The sequence below is a fragment of the Triturus cristatus genome, chromosome 7 (assembly GCF_964204655.1).
Source record: "Triturus cristatus chromosome 7, aTriCri1.1, whole genome shotgun sequence".
NCBI classification, from domain to species: Eukaryota; Metazoa; Chordata; class Amphibia; order Caudata; family Salamandridae; genus Triturus; species Triturus cristatus.
In genome coordinates, this window is record NC_140590.1 from 521,449,767 (window position 1) to 521,465,755 (window position 15,989).

General features: G+C 44.3%; 1 long non-coding RNA gene across 1 annotated transcript in view; it reads right to left on the reverse strand.

Moving 5' to 3' along the window:
- Positions 1-1,447: 1,447 nt before the first annotated feature.
- LOC146810007 (uncharacterized) overlaps positions 1,448-15,989 on the reverse strand; it is a 59,876-nt gene continuing 45,334 nt past the window's right edge. The window contains exons 2-4 of the long non-coding RNA XR_014965617.1: positions 3,056-3,218; positions 2,856-2,946; positions 1,448-2,298 (exon numbers count right to left, since the gene is read on the reverse strand). This is a non-coding gene — a long non-coding RNA (uncharacterized LOC146810007). The remainder of the gene's footprint in view (positions 2,299-2,855; positions 2,947-3,055; positions 3,219-15,989) is intronic.

The window sequence follows — 15,989 nt, forward strand, 5'->3', positions numbered from 1 at the left end:
TGTAGGCTAAAGAAAGAGAGAGTATGGAGAGAGAGCTCAGAGGCTAGGGAGAAGAGAGAAGGAAAGAGAACATGTACTGCTTGGAAAGAGAGAGTGTGACGAAGAAGGGAGTGAGGCTGGGGTTAAGATTTTGCCGGGGCTTCTCTTGGTTCCCAGGTCGGCCCTGCTGCGAAATATAGGAATCTGTGAGGCTAAGGTTCTGGGGGGAGGTGGGAACTGAACAAAAGGGCGTTTCCCGTTCTCTCCCAGCTGCCTTGATGTGTTGACACGATACACAATAAAATGTATCCACAACAAGCGATATGTTTGGTTCTAATGACTCATAATCGCTTGGCTTGCCTAGAAGTAAATACATCGTACAACCGCAAACCAGGTCATTGTTGAAGCTCTGAGAGGGAAGCATGCGCGTAGAAGGGAGAGTTTGTGCTTCGATGGGTCATGTGTTAGGAGCGGCTTGTGTTTACAGATGCTATTTTCTCCCAGTTTAATAACAGTTCAGTGTTTTGTCTCTCTGGAAGGATTAAAGGTTGAGTTTCCCATACCTGCATTCAAAGTGGACCCAGTGTTTGCGAGGCTTGTGACGAGGAACTGTGTTTGGTGGCAGCTGGGTTTAAACAGGTCTATGTTTCGGAGGACCTGTGTTTGGGCAAGCGCATTTTGGGGATTGTGGGGTAATTTGTTTAGGAGCGCCTGTATTTTGAGAGGGCCAAGAATTTGGCAGTCATGTATTTTGAAGGCCTTTGTTTGCCACCAGGGCGGGACTGGCTGTAGCGAGCACCGGACATTTTCCCGGTGGGCTGGAAAGGTGGGGCTGGTATTGTTACTGGGGGCCGGTTTTGCAGCAGTGCAGCAGTATCGGCCCCCTGTAACAAAAGCGCAGCAGTGCAGCAGTGCTTGACACTAGCACCCCAACCAGTGCTTCTCAGTAGGCCACACACCCGCCAGTGCTTCTCAGTAGGCCACCCCCACCGCCAGTGCGTCTCAGTAGGCCACCCCCACCGCCAGTGCTTCTCAGTAGCACGCCCCCTCCACCTACCACCTGGGCCGGTCAAGCAGAATTGCCATGGCTGAATTTGGTTCCTAGTCCGGCCGTGTTTGCCACAGTCTGTAATGAACTGTGTGACAATCTTTTTGTGGAGTGTCAGAAAAGACATTATTAATTGGGACGGGTGACTACTCACCTCAAGGAGTCATCACATACCTTGTCACAGGGAACCTTAAAAGTCTCCAAATTAAGCTGAGCCTAACCCCTAGTAACTATGGCGTTCTTGGTGTTTGGGGGCTAAGGGGCTGTTTAAAGTCCCAGTGCCAGCCCAACCCAGTTTTAATTTTAAAAACAAAACTATGGCACAGAGCAGACAGGCTTAATTTAGGACACTATGCTAAATCTTTATGCAGTACCAAAACTGTAACAAAGTTGCAATGCAACACAATGAAAACTCCAGACTAAACTAGAAAAATAGAGTACAATTTATAGAACAAAATGACATAAAAATGACAACAATCCTATATGTATCACAGATATGAATTTAAATTAGGCCCAATTTGAGGCTGGCCCGATGGAGTTTGGGTCACATAGACCAACCAAGTTTGTCCTGGTTCAAGATTTGACCTTATGACTTTTGTCCTTTAAGTCCCTATCCACCGTAGGAGTACACTTCTAAAGCTCCCAGGATCTCAGGGGAGGACGTACAGACTCACAGGGTTGCAGGCAGAGTAAAAACAGCAGGGCCTAGTGCAGTCCAGGTCCCATAGCCACTGGTCAGCTGGCCTGTTGCAGGAAAAGGCCATTAGTAACTTGTTGTGTTCCTCTAGCCTTAACAGACAGTTAGCCATATGACCCATGGAGTCCACTTCTTTGTCCTGGATGCTAGAGAGCTGGTCTAGGCTCTTCTTAGGTCGCAGACAGGATGTTCAGTCCTCTTTTGATCTTTCAAAGGTTCAGGCGTGCTCTTAAGTAGGTATAAGACAGAACAAAGTTAGCGGTATCCCTCTAGGACAGCACCGGATTTAGAATTAACCCATCATATCTAGTGGTGATATTTTCATTCACCATGAGTGTGCAAACTTGATTAACACCCGCCAACACAGTGTTATTCCAAATTCTGGAATGAAAGTAAGAGAAAAACAGCACAAGTTGCACCACTCAAAATGTCCAATATAGTGTAAATCAATCCATATCCATGAGTTGTCTTTTCAGAGCAGTCTTCTTTATTTCAATTGTTATATACACATTAAAACATCCAAAAACAGCCAAAGCAGCCGACGCGTTTCGTCCACCTCGGGACTTCTTCAGGGCTTCAACAAATTTTATAAAAATACATAGAATAAATAACACACATAAGCAAAAGGCACAGACAATTATAACAGTACAATAAACTAACATCAGAAGGATCAGAAACGATAGGGCCCAAGTTATTTATCACAGTAAAATTGGACATCCTTTTGTAAGCAACGACCAACATCAACTTATTGGAGTCATTAATAATCCTTAATTTATCTCCACATAAATAACATGAAGTGAATATCACACATAATTAATTACAAAAAACTAACAGTTTCTTACATATATAATGATTTGATCAGGAGGCAATTTATAATCTACGGTGAGGGATATAATGTCCAATTTGCATAATTAAATTATCCTCACCCGGAAATATGGTTTCATTTAAAAAAGAAAAGATTCCCACTGTATTTCATATAGAATAGCATGTAATCCTTTCTTAGGGTTAAATCTAACCGTTAAATAACATTCATCATGTCCTCACTGAAAATATCTGTCTAAAAGTAAATGTAGGAAGCAGTAAAGCAACAAAAGGATGTATAAGGGTTAAAGGAATGTGGTATATACCCACCAAGAAAATTGCTGTATTAGTCAAAGAATTTTTTAATATGCCTTTTTCTGTATATCAATTGTCATGGTGCTGGAAACATCAATATGTGTCACTAGGAAAAAAGTCAAAGAATGAATAAATATACAAAATAAGCTGAATAGATCGATTAGGTGTATCAATAACATAACACCAAAACATTGAAGAATAGTAAGCGTACTCACTTCAAAGAGGTATGTACCTCAGTTTCAATTTCAAAGGGAAAGGTGTTTGGCTAAGTAGCAGAGACGAATCCTATCCTTCCATCATAGATCCTGTTTAAGTTCTATCCAAGAGTGCGATTGGTAATGTCACTCATTCAAATAATAGTGTCACTCTTTCAGATGCCTAAAAATGAGTGATAAATAATTTTTTGTTGTGAAAACATACAAGATATCTTATGTAAAGTAGTAAAACAGTGGGGGGCCCATGAAAGGCCTCAGACATCCATGTCAAGCGCGAAGGTGACAAAGAGAAAACATGAGCAGTGACCTAATTCCAGTAACATCCTCTAGAAAGCAAATTAGAAGGCAAAAGAGGATTCAGTATAAATGCATCTAGTAAAAATTAAAAAAGGCCCCAAACATGAAAATGAGCCAGAAAGGCTAGCGAAGGAAGCCCCTAAAGAAATGAGTGAAAAAGATCCAGTCCATCGACCTACCCGATTCCACATCTGTTTAAGGAAAAGTCATCACTCCCGTCAGGATACAGCAGGGCAAGTCGGAAACGCTTGCTGTTTATATAGAGCTATAGGTGAGTCTTAATTGGTAACACCTGAGTTTACCCTCCCAGGATTGAGAAATAGTCAAGCCGGGGTTTGGAAAAACCCGCCGCCATCTTGGAAGGGTGAGCGAGCCCCGCATCAAAGACGAAAAGAGGGGGGGGGGGGGGGGGTTGTCTTCGTGATTCTTTAATAATCACACGATCACCTAATGATTAGAAATATTGAAAAGACTAAATTAAAGCAAACAGATTTGTATTGTGGTTCGTAGCCTGATAACAAAAAAACGTGTAAAGCTAACCGTGAGTTTAGCACCGTAAGAGCTGTGCTCTTAAGTAGGTATCCGGAGGTGCCTCATTTATGCCTGACATGAGCTAATGGGTGGAAATGACTCCTGGACATGTCCTAACCAATGAAGTAAAAGTTTGCTGGATCAACCATACCCACTTTGCTCATTTTCAAGGTGGTTAAAGTCCTTAGCCACATAAAACATGGGTTCTCAGGGCTTGAGGGGGGAATGTGGGGAGTGTACTATGGTAATCCTAGTGTCCTCCTACATTTAACACTCTGGTAGAACAAAAGAGGAATCCAACCAGACAATGGATACACAAGACTCTGGCATCCTTAAAAACAATGCTATGTGGACAGTCTTTGTTTGTTGTTTGTAAGAAAGGGAGGTGTGTAGCATCCTGTGTGTTCCCATTCCCTGCATGCCTGAGCTAGCGACTGGAAAGCTAAAAGAGAATGATATAATAGAATGTCTGTATGTAATCTGGAGCGGTTGCTAAAAAAAACTTATAGTTGGATGGAGAATGAAGTCCTGACAGGCCTACCTGCTGTTGCTGTAGCTTAAGGGCCTAACATGAAATAAACCTACGGCTACTGACTCCGTTATGAAGACCCCTGTGCTCCAACTGCAACACTTATCTTTATTGTACAGACATGAGGTGGCTGGTGGAGGTACTTCAGAGAGTATTTAGTAGTACTTTTGATCGCGAGTGCCAGGGCCTCTCTGTGCTTGCATAAACTCTATACTGTCAGATTTCTGTTTGCATTTTAGCCAGCTGACTAACGCAACAAGAGTATAAAAAAAATCATACATTTACATAACAATTAATTTAAGTTTGTAGTGACCATGAAAAAAAAGAAAACAATGAAGATCGCAAAGTAAACAAGGTAAAAAGGAGAAGAAATGGGAAACAATATGGGAAGGTGAGAAGGGATCTCAGGCACTAAGAGGAAGACAGTATTCTACCACGTAAGCCATTTGGCAGTTGTCTGAGTCAGACTGTCACCTCTTTCTATTTGAGGGTGAATCTTCCCTTGTTTCTTGGAATGCTAGCAGATAGTTATTTCTTGATTTTTTTCAAAGGGCCAGTTGGTGACATATTTCTCATACAGTTTTCTAATTTCATTTGATGGTGATCTTGTCCTGTGTCATCACCTGTGCATCTTGAGATCTTTCCGTCATCACTTTCTTCTGGAATGATGACTACAATATGTGTGACATTTGTTAAGGGATTGCAAAGGCTGTAAATGACCTCTACACAATATGGTCTTATGTTTGTTTTTCTTCCAATTGAAATTTCTCCTTGTACTCTTAAGACTTAAGCAAAACAAAGTTTGTGGTGTATGGACCTGGCATGAGCTTCAGTTACACAGTGCAAAAAGAACATTTGAGGTACAGGATGCTGAACAATGTCAAACATGCACGCCAGTACAGAGATCTATCGTTTTTTTGTTCCCCATACCATTCCAATTTAAACCCAGGCATATGCAAATCAGTCTTGACCCTTCTTCCCATGGTCACAGTCCAGCCCGAACTGCCAGGTCAGATCCTCCCTGGATAGGAAACAAGCATCCTGAGACTGGTTTCGGGGTTTCACCCCTCATCAGCTTGGCTAGGTTGACTCCAGTGGCATGGAGAGCATTACGCGTCCCACTCGGGGTGACAAATGCAAAAAAGAACAATTGATGGACAGATTGCTGAACAATGTCAAACATTCACCCCAGTACAGAGATATGGGCCCAAATCCATGTTCTTCCTAAGTGGCCAAGGTTATACCCAGATGTTGGTCCTTTGCTTGCCTGGCTGATGATAGGTGATACTGGTCCTAGAATGCTTGTTCCCCCCCCTCTGTTCCTGGCAGCACACAGGCTCCCAGATTCCCCTGACCATTCACGACGCTGCTGTCACCAGCATGACAGCAGTGCCGTCATTGGTAGGAGCGGGCTGGTTTGGCACTCAGACAGGGAGTGGGAGCCTGTACATGTTCTCCCCCCAGGCTGTGCAATACAACCAGGTGGAGAACATGCTAAGTGCACCAAACCGTCTGTGCACTATGTGAACCAACCACTCCTCCCCCTGGTAGCTGTGATGACAGCCTAGCCCCGTAAATCCCCGTCCCATAAAACTTTATCAGTATGGAAAAATAAAATTATAATAACATTTTGTTATTATCATTTTCTTTTTTGCACTGCTCAAAGAGCATTGAGGTGGCGCTCCACCGCCTTCGCAGAGGAGCCGCCACAGTACCAGTGTCTAATTTGTAAAACAATAATGTTGGACTTGGCTAATTTTGCAGGGTCATCCAAGAACTTTTTGCCTTCCTCCTGTACTTTTTTCTGACCTGCTGTTGGTGGTTTTATGACTTTGGGCAGTTTATAACTGCTGATCAGTGCTAAAGTGTTTGTCCTCTCTCTTGTAACTATGATAAGATTGGTCTACACCTGTTTGGCATATTTAATTTACCTATAAGTCCCTTGTACAGTGGTATCCCATATACCCTGGGCCTGTAAATTAAATGGTAAAGGTGGGCTTGCAGCGCTGCTTGCACCACCCACTGAAGTAGCCTTTCAAACCTGTCTCAGGCCTCTGCCATTGCAGGGCCTACATGCGCAGTTTACGGCCACCATGATGGGGCATATAAAGTGGTCTGTCTATCAAGGTAATCACCGTGGTTGCACCGCTACCATGCCGCATTCTTTAATTTTAGAATGCCACACTCTTTAGCCCAGCGCCATATTGAGCGGTCCATATTCTTAATCTGGTTTTTACTTTAATTAATTTCAGCGCCAGCATTGATTGCCTTTCTGAATTAGAGCGAGTGCATTACCCTTCACTAACGGGTAAGTGTAGCATTTTTGGAGATCGCATGCGTTATTAGACTAAGTATCACGTTGGATACATACTGATAAGCCCCTCTGATTACAGATGAGGACGCAAATCGCCAAGACTAGATTGGAGGAATTATACCCGTGCTCCGCAATACCTTGCGGGTAAGCACCAAGTTCCAGGTTTAATTCATAACCTCTTTTTAAGTATTATTGTGCACAACCCTGATCCCCCATCCCCCTTTTTAACCCCGTAGGTGTGTAACACGGATACCACACCTACACCCAGGTTGCCCTACCCTGTCCTGAGGAAGACCCGCAGGCTGAGGCCGTTATTTACCCTCTGAGCCCCAAGATGGGTCGAAATGTCGACGCCCATATCTACTTAGCTTGGATCATACGCCCCCAACTCCAAAGTGCCACACGAGGATATATCTGTGTATTTCAAAAATAAATGTAAATGGATTCCTATTTGACTAAATGTGGCCAGGCTATATAAGACTGAGATCTGAATATCAGTTCAATCTATGAACAATTGTACATTTTCTTCTTACAACACCTTCTGGAATCTTTTTCAACCCCTTCACACTAGAGCACTCTCTCTTTCCGCACGTTCCCCTGGAGCAACCTTCTCCCTTTTTTCTGCTTCCTTTTGTCCTTTACAGTAAGAATTCTACTGTTGGTTTAAGTATGATGGAATAAAACCCTTGTTATTTTGGACACATTTTTGGTTGCTGCACTTCAGTATATTGATTGTATTGACTACTGTGAGCTAACAGTGTGCATGCTCAAGAAATCGTTTTAAAAAAAACTATTGTAGGTTTGATTCATATCGTTTAAAAGTGAGGTTTAGGACCATTGTCTTTTGTACCACATTGAACCCAGGTCCAAGACCATTATTGGGTCTCCCCATTTTTCATAATGGTACTGACACTAGCAGCGTTGACAGGGACAATGGGTAGTGCAAGCTGCAGTGGCCTCCTGATGAGTGCCCTGATACTTATTTGTTAGAAATGTGGTTTCTGGTTGGCTAGGGTATGCACCAAAGCCAGACAGAACCCACCACTCTAGTCAGGGCAAGGGAGTTACACACTGAAGATAACCCCTGCTCACCCCCTTTGCAGCTTGGCAGAGCAGTCAGGCTTATTCCCGAGGCAATGTGTAAAGCGTTTGCGCAACACATACAGACCAGTGACACACTAAGCCCACTGCAAAAGAAACTCCAAACAAGGTTATATAAAAACTTCCTTTATATTATCCATAAAAACACATTTGATCACAATCACATATATTACTGTGCCACTGGGCACTTTTCATGACCTCACATGGATTAAATAAAGCACTTTGTCAATTGGGCCACGGTCATAAACCTTACAGTTAGGCTGACCAATAGTTAATGGTAGGATCATGTTAAGCATAATACATTATGCATAAACATCATCAGCAGTGCACTATAGTAAATACCTGTAGAGTGCACTCATTAGGAACACATCACCACTGTGAATATACCTGCTGTAGGCCACATTACGTCAGGGCACAAAACATACGAATTACCAGTGTGCCCACTATCATATGTTAGAACAACAGTAAGAGTGGCACCCCCCCCCCCCCTTGTAGGCTTCTTGGGCTACAGGCCAGACTACGCAATGAAATGTGGTAACTCAGGATGGTTTCTTCCCACTCAGGGATCTCCCATACTACTCCTCTTTCCAAATGAGGAGCGGGGGCCTCTGTCGATGTTTTCCCGCTATGCCTCCCAGAAGTGAGGGGCAACTGCCCTTGACACCGGGGTGCAGCTACCCATAACACGGGAGAGGGGCCCGGCAACTACCACAGGCCAATGGGGCCAGCCGTGCCCCCTCTCCATGTAGGCCCGCAATCAGCAGGTTTCTCCCCGGCAGAAGGCAAAAGAATCGGCCAAAGCAGCTGTCCGCAACCATGCGGTGCCGCTGCCTATGAATGCAGTGAAGGGGGAATAGTGAATCCACACCAGCTTTCTCTTTCCCGGGACACCAATGGGGGTGGGGTCACCCACCCACCGAACTCTGGCGGCACCGGCTCCTTCTGCACGGCGACATGGAGCTAAGTCTCCGTTGGCTTCGCTCTCCTTCGCTGCAGGACCTCCCTCGCCAGGGAGGCAGGGCTGCCATCTCTTGCAGCTACCTAAGGACTCCCTCACGTCGCTCTGGGGCTGGGTTGCCTCTCCTATTCTGTGCAGCGGTTGTCCTTGCAATGTTGGGCACACCCACAGGAGTGGGGTAGGTTCAACGTGGAGACCAAACTTGCAGCATGCAATGGACAACGCAGGAAAAGACTGCTTGGAATTCTCCCAGCTTGGACGCCAGCAACAAAAACGCTCACCACATGCTTTTGAGCCTCAAGACAATGAAGAGATCCACACGCTTTTTACGGCAGAATGAGTCCTCGCCTCGGGCTCAGATAAGCAGAGCGAGGCACTCCAAAACGTGCAAGTTTTGATAATTCCACAAGCTGAGCAGCGCTTCATCACGCGCTGCCTAGCAGAGGCAAGAGCATCCCAATGCTCCCTGGAGAACACTTGGGGCACAATTATGGAGTAGGGTGCAGGAAGGCAGGCCAGCACATCAGAACTTTTTAACAAGGTTTCAGTCCTTCCAGTAGCCCAGCAGGCCCCAGACCAGCAAAATAAGTAAGTCCAAGTGGTGATTCCTTCTAGCAGCCCAACAACTCCTCGTCACCAGTCCCACACAGTGTTTCCTTCCCATTCATGGGGTCCCAGCCCCTAATGTCCCAGCTAATGTCTTTGTTCTGGGGGGCACTTCAAACACTATTGAAGTGCTCAACACACCCATTCACATTTTCAGCCCAGGCCCCAGACACAGCACAGGGGGGTGTAGCCAGCATTGTCGAAGGTAGGCGCAGCCCTATTCAGGTGCAGGTGCACCTCCTCCCACCACTTCAAAGGCAGACCAAGCCTATTTAGGTGCAAGAGAAAACTCCTCCCGCCACTCTAAATTCAGCCAAGGTCTATTCATCCTAGCGCTGAGTCACCCAGGAAAGGCAGGGCAGGCCTCAACCCCCCGAGAGACTGACTGGAGTGAATGCACATCCCCTCTCCCTGTCAGTCAGAACTAGATGGTCAATACACATTCAGGCAGAGCACAAAGACACATCAGCACACAGAAATGCCTACTTCTAAAAGTGGCATTTCTAGAACAGTAATAATAAATCTGCTTTCACCAATACGCCGGATTTATCACTACTATTCTAAACATACCAAACATGGTCCCGCTACCCCTCTCAGATCAGAAATTACCACTGAAGCACATATCAAGGAATCCCTAATGCAAACTTATGAGAGGGCAACCTCACAAGAGTGAGAAACCAAAAAGGCTGTTTGTCACTACCGGGAGATGCCACACAGTTAAGGCACATGTTCTGCCTTTTACCTACACAGCACCCTGCCCATAGGGCTAGCTAGGGCCTACCTTAAGGGGTGACTTATATGTATTAAAAGGGGAGTTTGGGCGTTATTTACCCTCTGAGCCCCAAGATGGGTCGAAATGTCGACGCCCATATCTACTTAGCTTGGATCATACGCCCCCAACTCCAAAGTGCCACACGAGGATATATCTGTGTATTTCAAAAATAAATGTAAATGGATTCCTATTTGACTAAATGTGGCCAGGCTATATAAGACTGAGATCTGATGGTAGGTTATACCTGAGGTTGCGGGGGTGGTGACTGGAATAGCGCAGAAGGGTGTTGCGTTCGCTGCTCTTTCTATAAAGACTGGTGTATAGTGTGTCTAACTCAGCGTTAATGGTAATGTCTAAGAAATGGATTGAAGACCTGTCGAGTTCCAATATAAATTGGATGTCGTTGGAGCATGTATTGAGCAAAGTGTGGAATGACTTAAGGTGTTCCTTGCTCCCTTTCCATATAATGAGCAGATCATCTATGTAGCGATGCCACAATTCTACACATTCAATATATGGATTGCAGTCATTCAAAACATATCTGTGTTCAAATTCGTCCAAATAGATGATTGCTAGATTGGGGGTGAAGCTAGCCCCCATCGCTACGCCCTTGGTTTGTAGGTAGTAGTGGTCCTGAAAAAAAAAGTAGTTTCTAGTCATAGCAATCTCCAGAAGTTCATAGCAGCCCGACATTTTTAACGGGTGGAAGGTGAAAGTCCTGACAACTTTCCCCAGTTCAGGGAATCTGCAGCAAGACTGGGATTTAACAATCAATTCTGTGCTCAGAGATCTTGAGGGCAAGAGGAGCCACTGCTCAATGAGTACTAAGGAATCCACCCTGCAGGTTCCCCTCTGGCTCACGACTGAGCTACGGTCAAGCAAAACATCTTCAACATCTTGTGGGAAATTGGCGTTATGTAGGTACTCTTAGGTTTATTTGGTACTGGTGTAGGATTCTCAACATCCTCGCCCCCTTTGATAATATTAGTGAAATAGTGCCTGAGTCTCAACACTCTCATGAATCTAAACAAGGATGCTTCCAATTCCAACACATTAGTGTGATTTGAGGGTACAAAAGACATACCTTTGTTAAGAACATTCAATTGTTGTTGGGTTAATACTGTTGAGGATATGTTGATCACTAAACCACGTTCCTCCCACTGTGGAGTGCTTTGCCGCTTCTTTCCTTGTCCTCGCTGGGTTTTCCTGAGAGGTCCATTACTTATTGGCTTAATGTATGGGGCGGTTGTCCCTGGTCTGGGACCTGTGACAAAAAAAGTACCGTAGTTGAAAATGATTCAGATGTGCCAGGCTCCGTGGAGGGTCCAATCATAGATGGTTGCATGGCATTAGGCTGAACCGGTACTCTATTAGATGATATATCCTTATCTGAAGCAACACTTTCTTCTGACGATGTTATGGTCTTTTTTTGGTCAAACCTTCTGTGGGCGTATATCTCTTCCCTCCTGAAGTTCTTTGCCATACTTGTCTAATTTTTGATTAAGATCTTCCCAAAAATGTTTCCACTGTTGATTTTCTAGTCTAGTTTCGATTTCACTTTTAAGGGTATTGATTTCTTCCTCAATGTCATATATGGTTTTGGATAACTCCTCTATGATCACTAATATGAGGTCCAGAGAACATTTGTTTAGAATGGAGTACCATTTATCCATAAATACTGGGTTGAGATGAAATCTAAACAACATAGGCTTGATGGATGAACGCAATCCCCTGGGTATACGTTTAGCCTTGTGATACTGCACTAATGTTGAAGCATGTGATTTCTGGTTAAGTTGTATTCTTGTTATGAATTCCAACTGTTTCAATTGTTGAGAAATTGAACTTCTGTGGGCATCCGCAGTTTTCACCTCCTGAATCAATGCACATATTTCCGTTGCTTGATCCGCTGTGTAACCCATGGTTACTGCTCTCTTGTCAGTGATGCTTGTAATAGATTCGAACAACATGTTGTCTGTGGGTGCTCCTCCGTTGTATGACAGAAGATTGGTAGTGAGTTATGAGTTTGGGAGTGCACTCCTGTTGAGACAATGTAATCCTACTTTTCAAATGACTTCTTATATACATACTGGTGCAGCAGCGAGACACACACTGTCAGCTCGTGTGTAAGAATTCAGTGAGTTAAGCCAAGTACTTGTACCCGGGTGCGCTGCGCACAATTCACTGAAGGACACCTTCCTTGTTTGAAACACTCTTTTATAAGAACATAAATTGTAGTTTTTAATGTACTTCACATACGAAAACACAAAAATATACATGATCTATACATAATAATGATTTGAAAATTATACAAAGACCAATTTCATTTTTACAATAATATAAAGCATTGCATCATACCACTGATTGTGTGAAGTTTACTAATATTCAAGATTTCAACGGCTTGTTTGTGATGGAGCCCAATGCATTTCGGGACTTGCAAGTCCCTTCGTCAGGGGTCAATCTGAAACATACAAAAATGTATTCCTTTCAGTGTGCGGATAATTCTCCGGAAGTCCAATGTCTGTCTGAAATAACAAAGTTCATATGGATATCCATACTCTCAAGTTACTAGACTGTGCTCTCTGTTTGATTGTTTCTAACGCAAATGCAAAAACCGCCACCTCACTCAAGTGTTGAAAAGATCACTTGAGCTAGTTATCTCAAGTTTAACTTGTGTTCCACACATGTCAATGTCAATACGTGGTCAACATAACAGTACCTTATATCAAGTCCTTAGAAGATGCACAGCTCTGGGAACCTAATGAAAAAAATACAAGAACCAAAATAATCCCACTGAAAGATGTGTGGCAAATTCAAGCCAATCCTTTCTATTATAGACAATGAGGAACATGCTCACCAGAAATGTGCCGAATGGCTTCACACCGCCGCTTTTCTCCGTAATCTAGTGTAACCCTGGGCGGAAAACTACGCTACGCTCGCAGAGTGTGTGTAACGAGCGCAACTACGCGCTACGCAAATTGCACATAGCACAGTGCAAAAACACGTAGCGGGCAATTTTTGCTCGCTCGCGGTCCTCAATGTCAAGTTGCCGCCCACAAGCGAGCAAAATCAACATCCCGGCGAGACTTTTTCCTTGTTCGCAATTGGCAACATCAAGTTGCCGATCGCAAGCGTGGAAAATAAACCCCCCGGCGAGATTCTCAACGCGAGGAGGTCAGGTATCTCATTGCGAGTGGTCCCGTATGCTCGCGACCGCTCGCGATGAGAAACTACCAGTCCACGTTGAGAAAGCTGCTGCTCGCAGAAAACGACCGCTTGCACTGTGCATGATGCCGTTCGCAATGATTGCACAGTGCGGACAAGCATCCGGCTCTGTGCAATCATTGCGAACAGCATTTCCCTACCGCACTACGCAGTTCTCGTAGCTACGCGTAGCGCGACGTAGAGTTAATCTAGTGATGCGATCTCTCACAAACATATATCCACCGTCCTGTAAAATAACCACGCAGGCTATAAAGAAGACTGTTCCTACCCACACGTTAACAACTCGCTCATAAAACCATGTCTCCTATTCTGCCTCTTACCAGGTAGCTTCACCGTAACCACACAACTGCTCTTTCCTGCTGAGATGCCACAATACTACTCCTCCTGCACGAGGATTCCAAATACCAGTCAGTTGTGAAAATAAAAGACGGACTGCTGCCAAAATAGTCGAAAGCCGGTGGAAACTTGATTGACATCTTGAAGGAGGCATGATACCCCCAACATGAGGGGTAATGTGATGAAGACCAGAAGCTACAAACCTACGGTGCCAAACTGGTAAAAACCCTAAAATGTTGTTCACAGCTCCTGTTCTGCCTCTTGTCAGAAAATGCACCGGAGCCTAACGGCTGCTCCTTCCTACTAAGACGAAGCACTGCTATCTCAGCCTACTCGAGTGTTCAAAGTTCCATGCGGACTTGGTGATAAAAGACGGACTAACTACATAAAGTGTCCAAAAATCGGTGAAAACTGGACCGCCATCTAAAAGGAAACTACCCCCACCGTGAAAGTTACTGCATTATAAACCGGGATCTTCAACCCTGCGGTGTCAACCTAATAAAATCACTAAATCGGTATTACAAATAACATACTGTGTCGAACATGAGCTGGGACCCGCAGTTCAAATAGAAAGCAACACAATACCGCATACTAACAACTCTTAAACAACCTACTAGTCATACATCACACTTCTCAAAGGATAAAACGTTCTGAGCTCAGGTGTATAAACCCTCAAATATGTATGAATAATGACCCTACCTGTCAAGGTGGGAAAATGATCACTCTGTAACCATCCACTAAAGATTGCCAGTGGAGTGCCTTGAATTCAATACAAAGCGCCTTAAAAACAATGTGATATTTTATAGGTAACCAATGTAAGCTCCTTATGGCTTGTGATGCAGAGTGGAGTATGGGATCATTCAAGAGCAGCAGTGCTGTGGAATTTTGTAGGACTTTTTGTAAAGATCATTGCAGTAATCTAATCTTGATAAGGCTAATATGATGACAACTGTCTTTAATAAGTCAAATGGAACAAATTGGGTATTTGTCTTTATGATTCTAATGGTGTAAATGAAGCAGAAATGATCTTGTTAACTTGCTCTGTAAAGGTTAGTTTCTCATCCACCAAAACACAGAGGTTGTTAACGTTCTTAACGGGCATTGAAAGCAAATCTAGGTCATCTAGCCACCATGAAGGGGGCCAGAAGGAGATAATATTGCCAAATAGGATGAATTCGGCCTTAGAGGAATTCAATGTAAAACAGTTATTATCCATCCATTTGCTAACTGCACTTATGCAGTTCCAAAATGTATCACCCATGTTAGAGCTGTTGTTAGACAACAAGACCACAATCTGGGTGTCATCGGCATAAGAAACCAATGAGAACTCAAAAGACTTGATCAGAATGGCGGAGTCCAGCAGCACCAGCAAAGTTGCAAGAATTCTTTTGTGACCCTGAGACTTCAGAGAACAGAATGCATGCCAACAAGCCTTTGGAGAAACTTGGGTTCAAGCATGTAGAGAGCAGGTCCAGTCCCTCTAACTCCTAGGCAATAAGCAGCAGGCAGCAGGTAAAAAGAGCAGAGCAGGTAGCAAAGTGCAAAGTGCCAGTCCCTCCTACAGCACAGTAATTAGCAGGCCAACACAGCAATGCGGTTAGCAGAGTGGCAGTCCCTCCTACTCCAGCTCTTCCAGGCAGAATGTCTTTGGTTCTTAGCAATGTTCTGATTTGGTGGTGCAGGGGTTCAGGACTTATACCCAAATGTGCCTTTGAAGTGGGGGAGTCTTCAAAGAGGCCTTTGAAGATCACAAGGTCCCAGCCCTGGCTCCAGACTCACAACAGGGCAGTATGCAGCTCCTTGTGTGGGGACAGGCACAGCCCTATTCAGGTGCAAGTGCCAGCTACTCCCTCCCAATCTACCTCAGGAAGGCCCATCATCCTGGTGATGGGCCATCAGGATACAGATGTCTCACCCCATCTCCCTTTGTGTGACTGTCTAGAGGGAATGCGCGAAGTGCAGCTGTCACTCAACCCAGATGTGCATTCAGAGACGCACAGGCACAGAATGGTTAAAGTAAGAAAATGCCAACTTGCTAAAAATGTCATTTTCAGAATTGCACTTTAAAATCTGACATCACCATAAGTTGTGAGTCTAGAGACACCAAACTCCAAATCTTTTACCAATTAGAAATCACACTTTAAAGATATTTCAAGGCAATCCCAATATTAACCTGTTCGATAGATAGGCCTTGCTGTAGTGAAAAACAACTTTTGCAGTTTTTCACTACCAGAGCATGTAAAACTCAAGAGTATGCCTGAGCAGAGT